At 37.1% G+C, this 24,368-nt stretch overlaps 1 pseudogene; it reads right to left on the reverse strand.

Annotated features, from left to right (window-relative positions):
• The window catches only part of LOC123241236, a 71,177-nt pseudogene that overhangs the window by 3,442 nt on the left and 43,367 nt on the right, over positions 1-24,368 (reverse strand).

Here is a 24,368-nt window from a genome sequence, read left to right on the forward strand (position 1 = left end):
CACACACACACACACACACACACACACACACACACACACACACACACACACACACACAAATTTTACAGCATTCTAAGATTTGCAAAGCATTTTACCTAGCTCTAGAAACAATGAAATTGGCTTCAAATCCCATCTCTGATGTTTACTGCCTGTCTGACCTTTAGCAAATCCCTTTACCTCTAGGACTGAAAAATGAAGGAATTGAACTAGATAGGCTCTGAGATCCCTTCTAATTCTATGATCCCGAAACTGGAAAAATCCAGAGTTGCTAAAGATATGGTTTAGTTAGATTTTAGCAAAACATTTGACAAAATTTGTTATATTATTCTTGTGGAAAAGATATGTGAGCTAGACAATAGTAAAATGAGGTGATTCTGCTTTGATGGTTATTACTTATAGAATAAAATAAATCTCTTCACATTGGCATTTTAAACCCTTCATGAATTGGCTCATCTACCATCCCAGATTTATTCCACAGCCGCCCAGCCAAACTGGCCTACTTGCTGTTTCCAGTAGGCATCATATCCTCTACCAATATGAATTTTCACAGACTGTTTCCCACTTTTATTCCACTCCCTCCTTACCACTGTTTCTGAGAATCCCTAGTTCCTTCAAGGATCATCGCAGGCACTGCTGACTATATGACATCTTCCTGGTCCTTCTAGTTGTTGGCACTTTCTCTTCATATTCAATTATATTTTATTTACCTTTCTGTTTACATTTTGCATTTTCCAGTAAAATGGAGGCTCTTTGAGGGTAGGTAACCATGTTTCATCTGAGTCTTTGCATCATTGCAGATTGGAGCACTTTTCACAATGTAGGTGCCTAATAAAGAATTATTGAGAGAAAACTAGATTGCTCAGTGGATAGAGAGTCAGTCCTGGACGCAAGAGGTCCTGGGTACAAATTTGTCCTCAGATACTTCCTAGCTGTGTGACCCTAGGCAAAATAATTACACCTAATTGCCTAATCCTTGCTACTTTTTTGCCTCGGAACCAATACTTAGTATTGCTTCTAAGACAGAAAGTAAGAGCTAAAAAAAAAAGAATTGTTGAATTGAATTGTTCATGAGAATAATGTTTGAGTTGTGTGTCTCAGTGATTTGTGCTTGGTCTTCTGCTGTCTAACATTTTATTCTGTGAATAAATTAAAGAAGGGTTCAGATCACAGACTGACAAATTTACGGATGACATAGAAACTAGATGGATGGTTAACACGATGACAGTGTCAAGATAAAAAACAAAAACACAACAAAAGCTGGAACATCAGATCAGCCCATTAAGTAATAAGGTTATATATTTATAATCTTATACACAGGCTCAAAAATTAACTTCACAAGTAAAGGTAGGAACATATGTGTATGTGTTGGGGTAAAGAATCTCTTCTCAATTATTCTTTTTCTGGTCAGATTTCATGGTCAAATGAGTATAAGAGAATAAGGGCTAAGGTAGCACTCCAAAGGCAGCTGGCAATCATAAAATGTGTTTATAAAGGACATCATAGTATAACGAAATGAGTTTCAGTCTCTGGAAATTTAGGTCCAAATCTCAACTCTGCTATTCACGTCATGTGACCAGGGACAAGGCCATCAGCATCTCTGGTCTCAGTTTCCTCATCTGTAAAATGAAGAGAGTTGATTTATATGGTCACTTTCAGCTCTCAATCCTATTAAAGGATGGGGGTTAATAGGGTTGCTCATGCCAGGGGACCCTGGATCAATGTACAGCCATTCTCTCCACAAGGTGTATGGAACATACTGATTTCACCCCATGCCCTAGGAACCCTAAGTTGGCCCTGATTAGAAAGTTAATTTCAATTGTTGTCAAGTACTCTAGATTGAATGTGGGATCAGGAGATTGCAGTTTTGTAGAGACATAATGAAAATCCCTGGTTTATAAAGTAATTAAGAGGTACAAAATAGCAATTCCTCCTCTACCCTGAGCAGTAATTTAGCTTGTACAAGTTAAAACTGGGCTGAATAATTGATTGAAAAATAGAAGTATTGTGATGTGCATAATTTATTCAAATAAGACCTCATCACAAAGTCAATCTCAAAAAGGAGACTTGTAAGTCAGACTGCAGTCAGGGTGAAGTTGTCTTTTCTATAACTTTCTTTGCCTTTCTTACACATCCAAGTCAGAGAATTGGCAAAACAAATTCCTTTGCAGAAAAGAGAGTGTATATGTATATATGTATGTAAATGTGTGTATTTCCTTCCTTTTTTCTTTCTCCCCTTATTTCTCTCCCTCCTTATTTCTCTCCCTCCCTCCTTCTCTTTCTTTCTCTCCTTCCTTCTTTCCAACATTCTTAGGAAATATATTATCAAAAAGATTCTGTTACTTTTATATGCCAGTGATCTTATTGATGGGGATAGTTTCTCCAACAGTATGGTTTATGACTCCATTTGTGTTTCTTATCCTGTGTAAATCTTGTCCCATCCCCTAATAAATCCACCTAACAACTCTTCTCAAGTTTTTGTTTCATTTTCTTGACATTGCAGGGACACCAGTGGAACAGGGGAGCTGTCCACTCATGCTCTCTGTGAAGGAATCATATTTTTCCCTCACCCCATCCCTAGCCCCTAGTCATACAAATTTTCTGATGATATCCTTTATACCCCTATATGTCTTCTTTTGAAAAGTACCTCTCCATTGCCCTTTGTGTAACCCTAAAGCTTAATTCCTAAGAGAATGTGATATTCAATGAGTGATCAAGGGAAAAAGGAGAAGTAAAGTGACTAGAGAGAGAGAGGCAGAAGGACTCAGGCAGTGTAGTTTAGTCAGAAAGAAAGATCTATGTTGAAGTCCTGACTTTGCCCCTTATCAACTGTGGGACATGAGACAAGCCACTTAATTTCTCTAAACCTCAGTTTTCTAATGCATAAAATGGGCTTCCTAATGCCTTCTCAGCTTGATTTAAAGGGCTATCGTGTGCTTCAAATGCATGTAATGAGTGTGAAATTGGTTTGTAAACTGTTACATATTACTATTTAAGCTCTAAGTATCTTTGAAAAACTGATGATTTTTCTGGATACTTAAGACAAATTCAGCCATTCTGAGAACTATCTGAAGGGCTTTTCCATTTTGTTGATCCATTTAAATTAAATCTAGAACCATAAGTCTACTCAGATGACATCTAGAAAACCATGGCTTAGAGAAAAATGTCCCTGAACAATTGTATTGTTGGTTGTTCAGTCACACCTGACTCTATGTGATCCCATGGACCATAATTATTCACACAGTTCTCTTGGCAAGTATACTAGAATGGTTTGCTGTTTCTTTTTCCTGGGGATCCAATGGATCCTTTTTGTCAGTTAATTAGAGGTCAAATGACTTGACCAGGGTCACACATCAAGTAAGTAGTTTTGAATTTGAACTCAGGTCTTCCTGACTCCAGTTCTAGTATTGAGCCATCTATCTGCTTCCTAGGCTTACAGAAGTTAAGTGATTTGGCTAAGGTCACACAGCTATAACCACGTCTAGAGGGCTAGATTTGAACTCAGACCTTCCTGATTCCAGGCCCAGCGCTCTCTCCACTGAACTACAGCTGCTTCTATAGCTAACTTCCTACATCAATGCACAGTGCCTAGTTATGGCTTCCTCCCAATGCAGACCAATTTACTTTTGGATTTTTACAATGTATGAGATAATTTTCCTCCCTTATTAGGAAATATAGCTAACTTTTTAAATAGGAAATTGGAATTATATTCTACAACTTACAGTGTCCCTTGTTCTTCACTGTGGGGCTTGGCAAACTAAATCAAATCCCTCCTCTGTAGGATCATCCTCTATTGAAAATAGTTTTTATTTAATAACAATAATGCTTTATGACTTGCAAAGTACTTTACATATATTATTTCATTTTATTATCACAACAGTCAGGAAGATAGACATTATTATTTTATCCATTTTAGATATTATTATTTTCTCCATTTTATAGATTAGGAAACTCAAGTTAACAGAGGTTAAATGACTTGTCATGGTCATCCATCTGGTAAGTATGTTAGGCTGGATTTGAACTCAGGTCTTCCTGATTCTAGGTTTAGCACTCTAACCACTGCACTCCCTAGCTTCCAATATCATGGACACTAATCTATGTGTGTGTATACCTACATTCACACAGAGACGCACAATGCATGCCAATCTATTCTGGACCTAGATCATCTCCATATATCCATGCACTTCTATATTTTAATAAATCAGTATGTATCATAGCTTCATTTCCTTAATCAATAGACATGTATTGATCAGGCACTATATGCATGGCACCATTCTAGGCACTAGGGGCTGAAAAAGTCAATGACATTTAAGACACTTGTATATCCAAGACATAAACATAAATGACTCCCCCTTGGTCAGCTCCACAGAGTCGAATATGATGTCTTTTCTAAATTTTTTTTGGCACTTAGCATAGTTCTCTGCATTCAGTGAATGTTTAATAATGGTAGAGATAGAGGAAGGAAATGGATGAGAAAGGAAGAGAAGGGGAAAGAGAAAGGGAAAGTTGGGGAAAAGGGAAAAAAGGCAGATGTAGTAGGAAATGAAGGGGAAGGAAAAGAGGAACTAGACATGATTATACAAGGTACAAAATAATATGAAGATGTGAATCATTCATGGATGGTAGAAACTGTCTATATCTTATTGATCTTTATATCTAATAGGTACTCAAACACACACACACTATATATATATATATTTTTTTTTTTCATATACACATACCCACATATGGAATTTGAGTACCTGTTATGTTGTAGCTGGGTAATGCAGCAGATTGAGCACCAGGCTGGTCAGGAAGACTCGAGTTCAGATCTTAGCTCAATAACTTACTAGCTGTATGACTCTAAGAAAATGACTTAATCTCTGTTTGACTTAGTTTCTTTATCTGTAAAATGGGGAATAGAAGAGCACTTGCCTCTCAGGGTTATTGTGAGGATCAAGTGAGCTGATACTTGTAAAGTGCTTCCCATAGTAGAGCAGGCACTGTATAAATGTTAGCTATTCGTTATTTAATATATATGTGTGTGTATACACATATAATATACATATATAAAAAGTTCACTCTATATAATGTGTGTATACATATGATTTATGTATATGTATTTAGCCGAACCATTTCACTCATGTCCATGATTACATTTAGCATAGAGTCTGAGAAAGAGGCCAGCAGTTGTCTGGCATGGGTTGACCAACAGAGCACCGAAGGATTCTAGGGTGCCGATGAAGAATATTGAGAATGCCTCGATACATCAAGGGCACAGGGAGAGTGGAGAACCAAGTGAAAGCAGAAAGATTCTGATGGACTTGGATAATGGGAAAGAGTAGTTCCCTTCCGATTTTGGAATTCTGTGACAGTGTCGTTTGGAGGATTTCAGTCCAGGTAGAAATCAGGATCCACGGGAGTAAGGGAGTAAAAGAAATACAGGGACGACAGTTTGTCATCAGAAAGGAAAATGAGGGAAAGGTTATGGTCAGAGAAAGTAATTTGAATATTAACCTTTCTGTTACTTAATTTATAGCAAACACATGTGCATCTATTTTGTTCATCAACTTAAATAATTTATGCACATCTTTTAATCCCTGAAGAACAGTTTGAGAGACACCAGAGAGGCATTTAAGCAAAGCAGTACCAGATCTGAGAACCAGCTTGGACCATTCAGGTTAGAGATAAAGTCCTTGTCATGATGCTTAATAATATCCTGATGTGCCGATGGACTAGGCAAAGGTCTGATGCTATCTGCAGGGTTGTCTTTAAGTGCCACTGATCTCTGAATGAAATACAGAGCAGGGTGCATGATGGATAACTTTTAATTAAAACCACAGCAGAGTTAGAGATGCTTCTCCATTTGTTTGGAGGCAGGGAGGGAGGTTGCCAAGTGTGAAATCTACTTCTCAGCCAGATGAGGTTGTGGTGGGGAGGATAAATGACTTACCTCCAGCTGTCAGTAAGAGGAAAGCAGAGTTTTGCTGACATCCAATCACAGTTCTTCATGGGCAATAAGGCTCTTTCTCTGTCAGCATCTTCTTTGACCTCAAAAAGAATCATAAGGAGACAGACAGTTTCAGGAAAATGGTGTTAAAATTGGATAATTTTTGCCACGTCCACACAAGGGCGTATTCAGCATGGACCAGTCTGGAAACTCTATCAAGGTAAGAGAACAAAGGAGTGGATGAAAAATAATATATTATCCATCTCTTCTTATGACAAGTACTGTGTTACGTGCTAGAGCTACAGATAGACAAGTTAGAGTGAGTCCTTGCTTTCAAGGAGTTCTTACTCTAACTGAGGGAGAGCACACCACTTAGCTGCAAGGTATATCTAGAAGTCCAGAAGTTCTGTTGGTCCATTGGCAGGCAGTACCCAGGGCTCTCAAGGTCAAAGAAACGAGGCACATGGCAAAGCTTTGGAAACTTTAGGATGTTGGCTTTTGATCCTCTGTCTCATTGAAAGGATTATAGTGAGTAATTGCTAGATCATTCAAAAGGTGTGAACAGTCTAGTTTTTCTGATGAGATCTCTGTGGTCCTTAGGTAAGGGGAGATCTCTTTCTCTCAGATTACCCTGATGGGGGGGCAGGGTGAGACAGATACAGAGACAGAGGCAGAGAGACAGAGACAGAGGCAGAAACAGAGACAGAAAGATAGGGACGGAGAGACAGAATAGATATAGAGATAGACAGAAAAGGATAGAGACAGAAGCAAAGAAAGACAGAGGGAGAGAAACCAATTTTCACGCACAGGGAATATGCTTAGGTTTGCATCTTTTGCTTTCTGACTTAGCGATTGCCAGCTTAACAGATGAGAATAATTTATTACTTACATTTCTGCAGCACTTTGAGGATTATAAAGCCTTTTCCTTACAAGAACTTTGGAGAGGTAGATATTTTAAATATCATGCCCTCTTTGGTGGGGAGTATGGACAGCACCTATCAGACCATGGACCTTATCTCCAGCCAAAGCCCTGCAGACAACCTTGAGGGGAACACAAGGGTCCAGATTGTGGCAGCACTGCCCTTCCTCCACTGACCTTGCTCCTAGACTAGTCCTTGTAGTCATCATCCTAGGAAATAAATCCCATGAAGGATGCAGCTTGGAAACTCCTGCAGATCCTGCAACTATAACTACTGGAGTTTTCCAAACAAGAAAGTTCTAGCTAACAAAGTTCTTGACACACAAATTGTTCAACATAAGAAACCAATATTTCATCAGTGAAAATGACTCTAAAAAAGTTACATTGCCATCTGCTTTACTTCTTCATCCTTAGCATCATGGGATTTTTCCTTCTGATTTTCAGCTAGAAGTCCCTATATGCACTGTTTCCTTCTATCAGCATTTGAGCTCTATAAAATCAGGTTGCTGTCTTGACTGTTTCTATTCCCGGTGCTTAGCATAGCACTTTGGTAAGAGTTTAACAAATATTTTTTCTTTCAATCCTTGAATAAAAGAAGGAGGAAGGAAGGAAAGAAAGAAACTCAGAAATGTTGTGAGCAATTCAGTTATTAAATACTTATGATAGCATAAACTTATCATGTGTCAGGAAATATAGTAGGGCCAAAGGATATAAAGAGATGAAAAAGAGAGTTCTTACCCTCAAAAGAGTTTACTTCCTAGAGAAAAGGAAGGAGACAACAATATATAGAAAGGTGAAAACAAAATATATCCAAAATAAGTAATAATTAAAAATGAGTCAATGATAACAATTAAGGGAATCAAGAGAGATCTCTTGGAAGAGAGAATTTGAGGTGAAACTAGATAGGAAGTAATTAAAAGCATGGTCAAAAATGAAGTTTAGCATCTTTTAAGATTCCCTTTCATGATATTTCTTTGGATTAGTTGTTCTTCCTATAACTCTGGGATTGGAAATGACACTTAAACTCTGGGCATCAGAAATGCCTCTTGAATCCAGATCCTCTGAATCCCATGCCATTCCAGCATACTTTGCTGTCTTTTTTTTATTATACTTTGTGTTATAATGAATTTCTGTGACAAGATGGATACCACTTAAAGTGACAAGATCGTCAGATGGAGACCTTGGAATGTACCCCGGTGCCGTGATCCAGAGCCAAAAGTCAATTGGAGCCAATCCTATAAATGCCCATCATGCACAGCACAAGAGAGCTCATTCTGGAGTAATCTTGGGTGGTGGGTGGTTCAAGAGAGGGAGGGTAGGGCCTATATCTGCAATTCATCTTCCTTTCCTGAGAGACCTAGAGAGCTATTATATCTACCATCAATAGAGCTGAGAGAGAGGAGTACCACTGTCATTCAAGAAGATCATCAACAGCCTTCCCTATTCTTTGGCTTGGCTCTGGTCAAGTCAAACCAGAGTTAGTGAGAGGGTGAAGAATCCAGCCTCTACTTGATCCAGTAACCTCTATAGCTTTGATCATCTCCTTAGATAATTAGCAAAAGAATTCCCAGATCCTCTATCCTTTCCCTTGTTCCCAACGCTGTTAAGCCAGAATTAAATACAGTTGTTTGATACCAGTCAAAGATTGAAGTACCTTTCTTGAGTGGTGAATATATCTAAAGCCATTAGGAAGGGGAAGATAGTCATGTAGTCAGACTCATAGCGTTATCCAATCAGCACATTAATAGCCATATCAACATTCAAACTAACCCCAGGTTGAGGAACTGGAGAAGTTGACAACATACACATCTTCTCAGTGGTTCCCTGCCTGGGCAACTGTTGAAAGGTAACAGCTTGGCAGGCTCAGTTCAGCAGAGCCTGTCAGGTGGGGAGAGGCATAGCCCTTCCATTAGTAGCACTCACACAGAGGTCCGTGAGTGTGTGTGTATGTGTGTGTGTGTGTGTGTGTGTGTGTGTGTGTGTGTGTGTGTCTTCTCATCCCATCTTCTTTTAACACTTGTCAAAATAATACTACTAATTACTGACATTTCAATATTGCCTAAAAGCAAATTTTTAATTAGGAAGCCTGTGAATTTTTTTCTACCCATGTTACCTCTGCTGCCACCCTTTTATATTTGAGAAAACTATTTCAGAGTAATTATTTGAGGGAGCTGATGAAGGTCATACTTCTCAGGAATGTTGAAGCCAGGTTGGAAGCTTAGTTCTTCTGACTCAGAGACTAGAACTTTTCCCTCTATTCTGAGTTGACTCATAGATCATCAGAATCAGAGAATGTTGAAAGTGGAAGGGAACTAAGGGTCTGTCTAGTTCAGCACAGCATGACATAGCAGAACCGTTGCCAGGTTTGAAATCACATGACTGAAATTTCAGTTCCATTGTGGTCACTAACTATGGGACTTTGGACAAAATATTTGTCCATTTTGCTGTCATTTCTCAAATATATAGAAAACTAAGCCAAATTTATAAGAATACAAATCATTCACCAATTGCAACATGGTCAAAACTTATGAATAAGCAGTTTTCAGATAAAGAAATTAAATCTATCAACAATCATATGAAAAAAGTTCTAAATCCCTCCTGATTAGAGAAGTACAAATTAAAACAACTCTGAGGTACCACTTATCAGATTGGTCAATATGACTATAAAGGAAAATGGTAAATGTTGGAAGGGATGCAGCAAAATTGAGACACTAATGCATTGCTGGTGGAGTTGTGAACTCATCCAACCATTCTGGAAGGCAATTAGGAATAAATTACAAATGGCTATAAAACAACTCATACCCTTTGATCCAGTAATACCATTATTAGGTCTGTATCCCAAAGAGATTTAAAAAATTAAAGAACCTACTAGTACAAAAATATTTGGAGCTTCTCTTTTTGTGGTGGCAAAGAATTGGAAACAAAGGGGATGTCTATTAATTGGGAAATGGTTGAACAAATTAAGGTATATGATGGTGATGGAATACTATTATGCTATAAGGAATGACGAACAGAATGATTTCAGAAAGAGCTGGAAAGACCTACATGAACTGAAGCATAGTGAAATAAGCAGAACCAGGAAAACATTGTATACAGTAACAGCAATATTATAGAATGATCAACTATGATAGATTTAGCAATACAATGATCTATGAAATTCTGAGGGACTTATGAAAAAGAATGCTATCCACCTCCAGAGAAATAAATGTTGGAGTAGGAAATCAGATGAAAGCATATTATTTTACACTTGTTTTTCTGGGCATATTATTTGGAGTTTTGATTTTATAAGATTATGCTCACAAAAGTGAACAATATGGAAATATGTTTTTCATGATAATATAAATATATATAACAGAAAAAGATACTTGACCACTTTGGGCCTCAGTTTCTTCATTTGTAAAAGGAAGGGGTTGGATGAGGCGACCCCTGAGCTTTCGATCTATAATCCTTTGATCCTATGAATGCCTCCATTATTTAATAGATAAAGAAAGTGAAGCCTAGATAGGTAGACTTCAGGTATCACACTAGTTTGTGGCAGAATTGGGTATCAGTTAGTCAGTAAGTAGAATCATCTCTTTTGGATGTTCCTCTGAATCTACTGAGTCTGAGAGGGAGAAGAAACAAATCTGTAGATATGCTCCTGGGACTAGCATCACTATTTATGTTATTTAATTCCACTCTAAGTTGTTCTCCTGATTATCCTGGATTTTCTCTATAATGCCCCGGAATCTCTTTACCCTGGAAGCTCACTCCACACATTTCCTACTTCTTACATTGGACTACTGTCTTCTGAAGCCTCTCCCTTTGATTGACTGGTTCTTTCCTGAAACTCCATCGAAAAAAACAATCCCTTACCTTCCATCTTAGAATCAGTACTGTGTATTGTTTTCAAGGCAGAAGAGTAGTAAGGGCTAGGCAATGGCGGTGAAGTGACTTGCCCAAGATCACCCACCTAGGAAGTGTCCAAAGTCAGAATTGAATCTGGGATCTCCTTTTTCCAGTTCTGGAGCTCTATCCACTGAGTAACCTAGCTACCCATCTAGAACCTTCATTTTAACGAGGATACTCAGGCTATTTACATTTTCATTCTTCTTCAGCCTCCACTCCTGATGCTCCCAGATTTTTTCTAAATGTTCCTAAGGCACCTCCAACTTTCCCCCCATTCAATTTTTGGCTTCCTTGAAACATAGATAGTCTTCCCCATTAGAATGTAAGCTTCTTGAGGGCAGGATGTGTCTTTCAGTTTGCATCTGTATCCTCAGCTCTTATCCCAATGCCTGGTACATATTAAGTGCTAAATAAATATTAGTATTGTTATTATTATTATGATGATGTAGTAATCTCCTCATCCCTCATCCCTAGCGTGTGTTATTATTCAGTCATTTCAGTTCTACTTGACTCTTCCTGACCCCGCTGTAGTATTATTTTGGCAAAGAGAATAAAGTGATTTGCCATTTCCTTCTCCAGTGCTCATTCTATAGAGAGGAAACTGAGGCAAATGGGATTAAGTGATTTACCCATGATCACATAACTAGTAAGTGCTTGAGGATGCATTTGAACTCAGATCTTCTTGATTCCAGACCTAGCACAATCCACTGCTCTACCTAGTTGCCCTTATGTTCCTGGCATATAGTAAGCACTGAAAAAAAATTTTTTTTGACTTGACTCATCTGCTTAAACCAAGAGCATTGTGTCCTTTTAGGGGGAATAAATACTATACCAATTTGGAGACTGATGTAGTTAAGAGAGAGCACAAAGGTACATATAGGAATCCTGAAAACTCTCCTCTTCCCAGAGCATAAACTCTGCTCTTCTCTAAAAGTGGAAATCATCTCCAAGAATCTGAATTTTAAAATTCACTGATCTGATCTGAATTTGAATCCTGCCTTGGAAACTTACTGTGTGACCCTGGCTAAGTAACTGAATCTCTGTGTCTTAGGAGAGAATGGTACCTATCTTATAAGGTTCCTTTGAGGATTAAATGAGTTCAACATTGTATACTTTAAAACAGAATACATATATATGCATATTATATGTACTAACATACTAAAAATTATTGTTGTCTCAGGCTTAAAAGTTTATCAGCCTGTCTGAAAAACTGGCAATGCCCCCAGGAAAACATGGCACCTCAGGAATGCTAACTCCAGTTGTGCTGCAGGAGCTTGGCTGTGCTCAGATGCCTCGGCCTCTCTCCAAAACCTGTGTCCCTAGGAAGGAAATGCCTGCAAGGCTGACATGGATTCTAAAAAGCCTCCTGTCAGGGTGAGAAATTGGGGAGTTATTGCTTTGATGTTAATTGACTCCAATTGCAGAACATTCACAGTGGTTTAGGAGATCAAAAGAAAACATTTAAAAAACCATTTTCAAGGTCAGGCATCACTGTTGTTGAAGGAGAAAAAAACCAAAACCAGGCCAACTGAGTGTACTACAGTGCTAGGTTATTGCTTCAGTCTAGCACAGATCAGGCATGTTGAAACTCTTACCCTGCAGTATTCCATCATTAGGCTAAGGAAGCTGATGTACCTGTCTGCTTAGGAGAAAGAGGAATCTTAAGGTTCCTTGTGCCGAAAACTACAGAATTTGTGATTCTCTTCAAATAATAAAATCCTCTGCTCCTTAAAGGATACCATGTCAGGAACAGGCTCTCTGTTAACAGCTTAGGAGTGACCTGGAGACATTATCTCCATCCTGATGAGATCATCTGCATCTTGCAAACATCCCATTAACATCTTAAACTCAACATATCCAAAATGGAACTCATTGTCTTTCACCCCAAAGCCTCTCCCCTTTGAAACTAATTTTACTATCATTTACCATTTACTATCAACTACCATCTATTCTCCCAGTTACCTAGGTCCACAATCTAGGTTTCATTCTCAATTCCTTACTCTCATCCCCTCAATACAATTTGTTTCCAAGTGCTATGGACTCAACTATCCCTGGAGGGACTCCCTGGAGGGAATTGGGCATCATAACCAGAAAAAAATTCTGTATGGCTCCTCTTCTCTCCTCTCCTCTCCTCTCCTCTTCTCTCCTCTCCTCTCCTTTCCTTTCTTTCATTTATTTTAAATAGTCATTTATTAAAATTTTGAATTTCAATTATTTTCCTTCATCCTAACCCTCCCCTACTTATTGAAAAAGTAAGTACTATATCAATAATACATGTGAAGTCATGTAAAACATGCTTCCATATTAGCTATGCTGCAAAAATACATAAAAAACAAGAAACACAAAGAAAGTGAAAAAAAGTATGTTTTAATCTGCATTGAGAATTCAACAATTCTCTCTCCAAGGGTAGATAGTGTTCTTCACCTTGGATCATTTGGAATTATCTTGGATCATTATATTGATAAGAACAACTAAATCTTACACAATTGGTCATCATTATAATATTGCTGCTACTATGTATAATGACTTCCTTGTTCTGTTTATTCCACTTTGCATCAGTTCATATAAATCATTGCAGATATTTTTGAAACCATTCTAGTCATCATTTATTAAAATACAATAGATTATATGATAATCTATCATAATAATAATATTCTATCTTAATTATATCACGCTACATCTCATTCAATCATCCCCCATTCAATGGGCATCCCCATGATTTCTAATTCTTTGCCACAATAAAAAGAGCTTCTACAAAAATGTTTGCATATATAGGTCCTTTTCCCTTTTCTTTTATATGATATGGTATGCACAGTTTTATAGCCCTTTGGACATAGTTCCAAACTGTTTTATTAACATTTTATTTTCCCAATTACATATAACAAATTTAAACATGTTTTCTGAGATTTTATAAGATCCAAATTGTCTACCCAAATCCTTTCCATTCCTCCTCCTAGAGATGGTAAGAAATTTTATATGGGTTATGTATCAAGCAAAACATATTTCCATATTGGTCACTGTTGCAAGAGAATACTCATCAAGCACAAACCCCCAAAGTAAAAATTAGTATGCTTTGATCTGCATTCCAACTCCAACAATTCTTTCTCTGGAGGTGGATAGCATTCTTTGTCATAAATCCTGCAGAATTGTTCCATATCATTGTATTTCTGAGAGTAATGTCTTTCACAGTTGATCATCATACAATATTGCTGTTCCTGTACAATGTTCTCCCAGTTCTGCTTATTTCACTTTGCATCATCCAAATTATTTTTCAGAATGGATGGATCAGTTCAAAATTCTACCAATAGTGTATTCATGCCCCAATTTCTCTATATCCTCTCCTTATTATTTTCCTTTTCTATCATATTAGCTAATCAAATAGATGTGAGGTAGTACCTCAAAGTTGTTTTAATTTGCATTTTTCTAATTAGTAGTAATTTATAGCATTTTTACATGTGACTATTGATAGTTATGATTTCTCCTTCTGCAAAATACCTGTTCATATGCTTTGATCATTTATCAATTCTAGAATGGCTCTTATTTGATAAATTTGGCTAAGTTCTCTATATATTTGAGAAATGAGGCATTTATCAGAGAAATCTGTTATAATATTTTTTCTTCATTTTCTTGCTTTCTTTCTATTGGCCGTATTGATTTTATTTGTACAACCCCTTTTTAATTTCATATAAAGATCCATTTTACTTTCTTTGATTATCTCTATCTCTGATCATAAAAATCTTCCCTTATTGAAAGATATGACAAGCAAAATTCTCCATGCTCTCCTAACTTACTTTTGATATTGGGGGGCTTCTATATTAGCAAAGGTTCAGAACTTGGAATTGTTTGGGTGAGCCTCACAAGGGGATGGGAAATTGGAGATGGAGCATACAATTGGAAGAACTGAGAATATTTTGTCAAAAGAAAATATAGAGGAGGGGAAGCTGGATGGCACAATGGTTGAACCACCAAGCCTAGAGTTGGGGCCATTTGTGTTCAAATCTGGATTTAGACACTACCTAGCTCTGTGACTCTGGGCAAGTCACTTAACCTTAATTGCCTAGCCCTTGTTGCTCTTCTGTCTTAAAATTGATACTGACAGAAGATGTAAAATTATCCTATAATGCAAAGTTTAAATTCTTTTGAGAGTAATTTTAGGATAAGAAACTTGCTACCTCCCTGAATGAACTGTTTGGAGAAGTCACAATGAAGATGCCTGCAGAGACCACACACTACACCAGAAGATCCAGAGTAAATTTTGGGATGTGGTGATTCGAACTGGGGGGGTGGGGAGTTGAATGCTTTTTTTTAATGCATACGCTTATGCTGAAGGGGACTGCCCCCTAATTGGCATTTTGTCAATGTGCCTAGCAATCATTGATTTTGCTCTGTTTTCCTTTTATTCCCAAATTATTGTAATTTAAAAGTTGGTTATGTTTACAAGATCCATTGGAGAGACAAGTCTTCCAAGGGATCTCAAGGGGGGAATGTGTAATTGGAATCTTGTGCCTTTGAACTATATTACCCAGGAGCCCGCTTACTTTCTGTCATTGCATGTTGACGTAGACAGGAGACAAATTGGGGGAGTTCTGTGTCTAGTGCTCTTCTCTTCCTGTGAGGGCAGCTGTGAAGGGGGTAGTTTTTGAACAGGTAGATAAGCTTGAGCATGTGGTTTTATTTTGTTACTTTTTTATTTCTTTAGTTCTAGTGATTATTAATAAATCTTAAAAATATATTTGAAGTTATTGTATATTAATTTTAATTTTTATAAAGGTAAGAATTTTTTTAAAATGTAGAGAGGAACCATAAGAATAGTGTGGTGCAGTGGTTAGGAATCTGGCTTTGAAGCCCATAAAAACCAGCATTAAAATCCTACCAATAGTACATATTGGCAGTATAACCCTGGGCAAGTCACTTACCCTTTTGGTGCTCTAGGCACTAGGTAAAAGTTACATTGAGGAAGATTTCTGCTCAATGTAAGAAAAGCTTCCATACATTTAATGTTATAAAATGTTACAATGCCATAAGAAATAGTAAATAGGAAGTCTACAGGGAGATAAGGAAAGACATGTAAACTGATGCAGAATTACATAAAGAGAAATGATAAAATGACATATACAAATTACTACAACAATGTGTAAAAAGAAGGAACAAATCTAAACAGAATGGTATATAATTATAATGATTAAGCTTGGCCCCAAAGAAGAGTTTTCAGAATGTGACTCCCTCCTCTCTTTGCAGAAGTGGGGAGCAATGGGGATCGAAGATTGAACAAAAACTGTAAAGTTTACTGATATAAAAGTTAGATTAAATTTCCCTCTCTTTGCCTTTTATACTTTAATAGAGGGGATGACTCTATTATTTGGAGAAGGGAAAGAAATATATTTGGAAATGAAGGTAATGGAAGAACAAAAAATGAAATGATGGGTTGTTTTATAGCTGTTAACTTTCATCATTATCCCAGTTATTGGGATGACATGGTATATATAGAGAGATGAGTCTGAAGTTGGGAAAACTGGAGATCAAATACTGCCTCTGGCCTCAAGCAAGCAGCTTAATCCACATGGGTTTCAAGGACCTCCCTATAATTTACTAATAAATCACAGAAATGTTGTGAACTGAAGTCTCACACCAGGACCTCCTGACCTAATGAAATCCCAGGCACTTCCCACACTATGAGAGGGACTAAAGAGGTGATTTCATTGATATAGGCAACTCCCAAGTCCTGGAAACTTTGACCAGAGCGAAGTGACCCTTTCTCTATAAGGTATAATTTTAGGAAGCTGCCTAGGGAAGGAGAGTTAATAAGTGTCAGAGACTAGACTTGATCCAACTCAGCTGCCTCTCTTCCTATATTCTGTTGCTGTTGTTGTTCAGTTGTTTCAGGCATGTCTGACTCTCCATGATGCCATTTTGGAGTTTTCTTAGCAAAGATACTGGAGTTATTTACCATTTCCTTCTTCAGATCATTTTACAGATGAAAACTGAGATAAACAAGGTTAAGTGACTTGCTCTGGAAAACATAGCTAATAAGGTCTGAGGCTGGCTTTGAACTCATGAAGATGAGCCTTCCTGATCCAAAGCCCAGTGCTCTCTCCATTGCCCCACTTATCATCATCATCATCATCACTGAAGATGGAGGCTATTTCTTTAAAACATTGTATCACCAAGACAACATAATGTTTTGCACTGAGGAAGTACTTAATGAATATTTATTGAACTGAATTGTGATAATGTTGCAATTACTGACCAAGGTTACTTCCTTCTAACCTTGAAAATGTGTGATTTTGAAATTTCATGATAATGTAATTCTAAAATTCTATAACCTCTAACACTTGATAGATATGATTTATTCAAGCTTCAGTGGGTACTTAAATCTCTGATGAATTTAATTTCTTTTTTGTTACTTTGTTTTCCTAGACTATATCACCCTATTTTGTCTAGGCTCAAAGTACAGCAGCCTCTCATGAGCTGACTTTCAAAGCTGAGATATATGGAGGCTTTGAGCTGCTTCATTTCCTTTATTGGCAGATTTTTCCATTATGAGGCAATCCAGTCAATCCAGGGGATTCACCATATTGACCATCAAATAGAGCGAAGGTTCTTGATTGGCTTTGTTCCTGCTGTAGCTCAGAACTCTTGTGCTCACATGATCCATAGACTTTAGCTTCCCCCAGTATCAAGAATTTCAGGCATGTGCTCCTATAGCTTTGAATTTCTAAAATAAAAAAAAAACGAAATAAAATGTTTTAATGGAGCTTTCCATTTAACAGAATCTAGATTTGTTTTTTTTTTTTATAAGATAAGGAATAACCCTTGTTAGGTCTGTTTTACGAATCTAGATTTTAATGTACAATATGTTGCCACCTTTAGATACAACATGTTCCATGATTTTCCATCATTAAAGTGCTAATATAAAGGTAGAAGCACTGCTGCATTACTTTCCTCTTGTGGAGGGAATTCACACAATCGGTGCAAAGTGATGGATGGGAAGGTGAAATAATAATAATTTGCATTCCTAAAGTGTTTTAAGGTTTACAAGGCACTTTACCTACATTATCTTATTTGAGCCGCAAATAACCCTGGGAGGTAAGAATATTATAATCACTAGTTTACAGATTTCAATGAAGTTATAAAACTTGCTGAAAGTCACAAAGCTAACATTAAATTGTATCAGTTGAATAAGAAAGAGTTATAGAGCCAGGATCTGGATAGTCTATTTTTGATCCCAAGCTCCAAACTGTGTAAATGGTATTACAGTTGGATCCATAAAAGCAAGGAAAAATAAAGTACAAATGTTTATTAGAGCAATGGTAGATAGTGGATGGGGCAGTGGATAGAGAGCTGGGGCCAGAGTCAGAAAGACTGGAGTTCAAAGTCAGCCTGAAACACCATCTGTGTGATCCTGGACAAGTCACTTAACCATATTTGTCTCAGTTTTGTCATCTATAAAATGAGTTAGAGAAGGCAATGACAAATGGCTCTAGGCTCTTTGCCAAGAAAACCCCAGCTGGAGGCATTAAGAGTTAGACACAGTTGAAATGACTGCAGAACAAAGGTAGAGGACACAACACTAATCTTGAACTCAGAAGACCTGGCTGTAAGACCTAGCTCCATCAAATACTACCTGTGACCCAGGGTGAGCTTTAGTTTTCTTATCTGCTAAATAAAGATAGTATTACCTAAATCAGTGGTTCCCAAACTTTTTTGGTCTACCGCCCCCTTTCCAGAAAAAATATTATTTAGCCCCCTGGAAATTAATTTTTTAAAAAAATTTAATATCAATTAATAGGAAAGATAAATGTACCTTTGGCTATCACCACCTTCCTGGATTGCTGCAGCACCCACCAGGGGGCGGTAGCACCCACTTTGGGAATCACTGCCCTAAAGTATAAATGTCAAAGAAGCAGTAGGATTTAGGGGAAAGAGCACTGAGTTCGGAGTTTGAGAAACTGAGTTTAAACCCCAACCATGATCTACCTATGGGCTTACAGCAAATAATTTAACCTCTCATGGAAATTATTATTTTACTCATCTCTAAATGAGGAAGTTGGATTAAGCTGTAAGGTCCATTCTTATTCTAAATCCTGTAAAGCCATTACAAAAAAAGTGCTTTGTAAACTTGGAAATACTTTATAGATATAATCTAGTATTAGCTTCCAGTGAATGATGAGATAAGAAATGGTAAAACATGTCTATATGTAGAGAGGTATAGGAACTGAGGTCAGGAGACCTTGTAATCATTAGGAAGCAGGATAATATGGTACCGAATATCTCTTCCACCATGTGTCACAGTGACAAAAATTTCACCACTAAGAGATTCATTCATTTTAGCCTTCCATTGCTTTTTCAGGCTTCAGGAAGCATTTGCTTCAGATGAAATCATTCAACATACTATAAATACTCTTGAGGTCCTCTACTGAGGTTCTGAGTAAGAGATAGAACTGTAGTCTTGGTTCTGTCACTTACTCTGAACCTCAGTTTCCTCATTTGTAAAACAGAGGTGATGATACATTATCTACCTCCCTTATTGTAAAGATACTCATCTATTGTGAAGAAAAATGCTTCGTTAACCTTGTCATATAGTAATGTAAGTTATATATTATATGCCTGTATCAAATTTACTTAAAATGGTATATATATATATATATATATATATATATATATAATTTTTCTGGGGGGGAGGAAAAACTAACATTCAATTTTTATGAAATGTAATGGTTGACAGCTGGAAATGTATTGCCATCGCCTTTCATCACTGGGTAGCATTTATATGTCTTGCATTCGTGTTCTGTAAATGATCAAAAGTGGTAAATGTCCTGCTTCATGATCATCCCCATCATTTATACTCAATACTCACTTCTTTCCTTCCATTCTCTTCTCTTTCTTGCCATTCAGATAATGAGTAAGAAACAAAGGAGAACAAGAGAGACCTACTTATCATATAACTAGAAATTATCTACCTCAGGGATAGCTATGCTTTGTAAAATTCCCTCTGATCCTTCTGTTTCTCCTACCTATTGCTGTGCTCATTCTAGCTTTCAGTTCCCTCCCTCTCTTCTCGGGTGAGCCTGAAAGGAAAATTTCACTGAGCACATAGTATACTAGGGTGAAAAGAATATTGGGCTAGGTGGGTTGAAAGCCCTGAGTTTTTAATGTGACTTTGCCTTTGATTGGCAAACTTTGGGAGATTTTTCAGTTTGTATTGAACTAAGCTCAAATATTTTAACTCAACCTTTAGTTTGGGCATTTTTGAAATTTATGGTCTAGTTTAGATGATATCTGAGGTCCCTTGGAGATTTAAAGTGAGAAAATTTAAGCTAGGATTCAGTGTATAATGATCAGATTCTTTCTGTTACAGCTAGAGCAATGTTTCCTAATAACTTTTTGGATAGAGGTTGAGATATGGCAGATGTGGGTCTAGAGCCCTTAAAAATCCCTTCAAAGTCTCCTGTAGCAGGAAAGCAGTTTCCTGATTCATCTCTTTTTATCCTGACACATTTTCCTTCTCCTTTTACCCTAACTTCCTTCAGCCTTAGCATTCCTGGTGAAACTTTCTCTCCTCTCCCATGAAAGCTTCTCTGAAAGTTTTTAGCCTAGGGTAAAAAAACAAAACAACCCAAAAAATGGATTCACCTTTTCTCTTAGACTTGGTGGTTATCCCAAGACCCCACAAGTCACTATGTCCCAATGACTGAATGAACAGACATATTTCCAGATGCAGAGGAAGGGGAGCATGTTCTGAGAAGTTAAGAGCTACTGAATCCTTTGTGCAAATCCTTGCTGTGTTAAAGCAAAGTAGACTTCCTTTGTTAAATGTTCAATGAATCACAAGTGCCTCATTTTGTCCCAAAGGAAATTGACTTAAGAGGGTGTTGGCTTTAGAGCAGCCCTTCTATGGCTCCCTCACCCAAAGATCCTCAGTTGCCTCAAGTATACTAGGATCTGAACCAACAATCTTCTCCCTTTTCCTTTGTCAATCCATTATCCGAATTGCCAAGCCTGTCAAGTCTGTCCACTTCCATTATGTTTGTTAAACTGGTACTCAGCTACCTCACCAAGATAGATTTCCCCTCTGGCCTTTTATACTAAATGTTCTCTCATTCCTTTCAGTGTAAGTATAATCTATCTATTCATGTACCAGCTATCACTATCTTCTATGAAGCTCCCATGACTCTACTCCACTTCCCAGAACAAAGATAACCTCATCACTGATATCATGATGGTTAAATGAGAAATCCTTTGAGATTCTACTAAAATTAATTGAAACAATAACTACAGCAAAGTTTTAAGATAAAAATTAGCCTACCTAAATTATTAACCTTTTTCTATATTGTCAACAAAACTAATCAGGAAGAGAAAGAAAAAATAAGTCAATCCAAATAACTGTATATTATATAAAATGTTTGATACTCCACCCACAGAGACACATATAGGAATTATATGGCTATTACTATAAAACTTTTTTTTTTCAGAAATTAAAATAGACTTCAGTAATTGAAGGTATTAATTGCTCAATGTTTGGACTTTGCCAATTTAACAAATACACAATAACTACTCAAGTTAATTTACTTATTCAATGTCATGCCAATCAAACTACCAAATTTTATTTTGTAAACTAGAAAAAAATTATAACAATTCATCTTCAGGAATGAAATAAAAAGAATCTCAAGGGAAATGAAAAGGGAAAATGGGAAATAAGGAGAATCTAGCAGTATCATATTTGAAACTATACTACAAAGCAATAATTATCAAATTACTTGGTACATGTTGAAAAAAGTAGAAAAGTTGATCAGTGGAAGATATTAGATACATAAATCCAGAAATATGCAAACATACCATGGTGTACTATAAGCCAAAAGATCCCATTCCAGATTAGTTCTACCATCTGCCTTCCTTGCTCCTACTCATGGAATTGAAAATAATCATGAATTTTTGCTAACTTGGTCCACTTGTAGCCCTCATTTTTCATCCAAATAGCTACTGCACTATTGATTGGTGTGGGGCATCATAACCTTTATTTTGGACTATTGTAATAACCTTATAATTATTCTAAGGTTATTCTCTCCCCATTCTAGTCTATGTTCTAGAAAGTTGGTCAAGAACTTTTCATAAAGCATGGATATAATCATGTAACCCTTCTATTAATAAACCAACTTGGTTCCCTAATATCTTCAAAATAAAATCCTTTATATTTAAATCTGAGGAGCCCCTCCTCCCCCAGGCAAAACACAGAGTACTTGCTCCCAGAGGTTACCATATAGCTATAGGGAAAAGGCACATACATAGAGACTATAGATGAGTAGGGAATATGGATAGAGGACATACGTGTAGAGAATTCTTGTGACAAAGAATGTATGAAGTTATGCATGCCAGTTAGAGCACACTATGGAGGGCATACATATAGAGAGATAGGAGACACATGAGACTAGGACAACTCATACTCTATAATTCTTTGTAGTTATTGAATTCTCTGGCAATATTATCATATTTCTCTCCTCTGTAATTATATCTCCATGCTCTGCTGGCTTTAGTATTATCTGTCCAGGGAATTTTTTTGCTGATCTTGTAGTTGTATGTCTACTGGACTTTATGTTCTCCTCTATTAAGGTCATGTGGCTAGAAAGCCTCTCCCTGACAAGGCTAGCCTAGAAGCTCGTTTAGTACATAGGCAAGTGCATAGATCACCAAATTAAGACAAAAATAAAAAGTCAAAATTAAGACAAAAAAAAGCTAGCATATGCCGCAGGGATTCCTCCTCATGGGCTAAAACTGAGTTGATATGATTTTTTACTAATTCTATCTAATGCTGATTTAAAGTCTATGGTCTCAGGCACTGACTAAAGGTTAGGAAATTCCTTATAACTCCTATCGTTGTTGTTTTTGTTCACCCTTTGTTTTTGAAGAGGACCAATGATATCACAAGAGTGGTATCTTAAATTGCATGTTAATTGGATTTAAGTGAGGTAGAGCTGTGTAAAGTCACTGGCCTCACTATTTTTTGCAGTCACTGAAGACCAGTGGCAGGACAAAAGACAAGAAAATTGATGATGGCCCAGGATGCAGTGGATGAACTTGTCATCTTCAATTTCTGACCAATCTCTAAGCACTCCATAGCATCTGCTTCAACCACTTCCATGACCTTTGGAACAAATTATTCTCATCTGACTCTTTGTTCAGGAGGAATTTTTACATGGTTGGGGAAGATATCCCCTCTAACTTACCAATGGGTTTGAGGTCTGTTGGTTACCCTCTACCTGGTTTAGTATATCCACTAAGATGGTTTTACTGGGATGAAGGTGCTGTGCATGCTACACCTTAGAGTCACAGGTGAGAGTTGGGTGAGAGATGGACACCAAAGGTAGACAAGCAACCTTGAAAGGGCTTGGCAAGGCCTTATACCAGAAATGCTAGTCCTCACTGTGTATCTTCCCTTCTTCATACCTACCAGCTCTTATCATCTTGATAGGAATCTTGTATCTCCAAATATATTTCTGGGGATCTACTGAAAACAACAAGAATGGAGCTTTGTCAAAGGACAAAGACAAGGAAGCATTTTAAGTTTCCAAAATCCTCTTTGATTGATCTATAAATTAAGTTGGGAGAGAATTAAAGCTAAATCAAAGTGATCATCTTCCTCTTGGACCACATTTTTGCCTTTGTATTTGCCAGCAGTGAACCCTTAACTTTTGTTACATTCAGGCCAATATAAAACATTACTGCTTCCTTACATGTGTATTATTTTTATTTTTAACTTCTCTATTCTACAATGCTTTGCATAAAACTTCCTGTGTCTCTCTGAGTTCCTTATAGTCACTTTGTCTCATGTTATAGTAGTATTAAAGGGAATTTTTACTCCCTTTGTCAATTTTAAGTTAATCTATCAAGAACTTAAAGTATCCCTACTTAACACTTAGTAAGTCACTAATGAAGAAAGTTCACACCCTAACAGGCCACAAGCACTGACTCCCCTCCCACCCCCAAAAGTTGTGATTGACTGAGATATGACAGGAGAGCTGATGGGTGGAGAAAACTGTATATAAGCAGGAGCCTGAGAGAGATTCATTCATTCATTGCTTGGCAGATTCTTGGGCTATTCATTCCTTCTCTTGATTCTTGAGTTCTTCATGCTTGGAGCATTCTTTGGCTCTTTGGATTTTGGCTTCCTTTTCTGGACTTTGGATTCTGGTGAGATTTGCATTTGCAGTCTGGAGCCACTAGGATTAGGACTTAGGTTACTTTTAGTTAAGTGGTATTTTCTAGCTCCTTCCTATATTTCCCACTTTAATATCTCTACCTTGCTGTAAATAAAGCTACTAACAGTATATTGACTCATAGTTTAACTTTAACTTTTATAAATGGTGACCACAACAATTCTTACTTTTGTCAAACCAAATTTTTAATTATTACATTTGGCCACCCAATTTTAATTATTAAAGTAGTATTCCATTATATTCATATACCACAATTTATTTAGCTAACCCCCAGACTCTGGATATTCACTCTTTCTATGTTTGGGGGGCCCACATTGTAAGCTCTTCTGAAAATTTTATTTTATGATATTTTTATTTTTATTAATAACCTCTTTCAGGTATATGCCCAGTATTAGGAGGACCTGGGTCAAAGGGTATAAATAAT

This window comes from Gracilinanus agilis, chromosome 3 (assembly GCF_016433145.1).
Source record: "Gracilinanus agilis isolate LMUSP501 chromosome 3, AgileGrace, whole genome shotgun sequence".
NCBI classification, from domain to species: Eukaryota; Metazoa; Chordata; class Mammalia; order Didelphimorphia; family Didelphidae; genus Gracilinanus; species Gracilinanus agilis.